Raw genomic sequence first — 351 nt, forward strand, 5'->3', positions numbered from 1 at the left:
AGACTGTCAGGGGCACGACTAAACCCATGAGCGACAGTCTGGTCATGCTGAAGGGCGAACAGTGGAAACGAGTGCGCAGCATCCTCACACCTACCTTCAGTGCTGCCAAGATGAAAGCTGGTGAGCTTGGCTTTCTTACCTAAATGTGAGCTATACAAACATTAAAGCTGTTCTAAGAAGCGATTGTTCTTGTTATGTAATCACATTTTATGGCCTTGAGTTGATAAATCAAGTGCAGCTCTATTGGAACAGGCTGGAACAAAATCTTGGACCTGTAGAGGACCTCATATTTCCAAAACAGCCATTAAAATAGTTTTAAAAAGTTGCATAAGATCTAAATCCTGGTCATAA

General features: G+C 42.2%; 1 long non-coding RNA gene across 1 annotated transcript in view; it reads left to right on the top strand.

Annotated features, from left to right (window-relative positions):
- Positions 1-117, top strand: part of LOC107568634 (uncharacterized) — a 55,471-nt gene extending 55,354 nt beyond the window's left edge. Inside the window, exon 6 of the long non-coding RNA XR_001606790.1 lies at positions 3-117. This is a non-coding gene — a long non-coding RNA (uncharacterized lncRNA). The remainder of the gene's footprint in view (positions 1-2) is intronic.
- The last annotated feature ends 234 nt before the right edge of the window (positions 118-351 follow it).

This window comes from Sinocyclocheilus grahami, unplaced genomic scaffold (genome assembly GCF_001515645.1).
Source record: "Sinocyclocheilus grahami isolate Dianchi unplaced genomic scaffold, SAMN03320097.WGS_v1.1 scaffold1265.1, whole genome shotgun sequence".
Classification (NCBI taxonomy): Eukaryota; Metazoa; Chordata; class Actinopteri; order Cypriniformes; family Cyprinidae; genus Sinocyclocheilus; species Sinocyclocheilus grahami.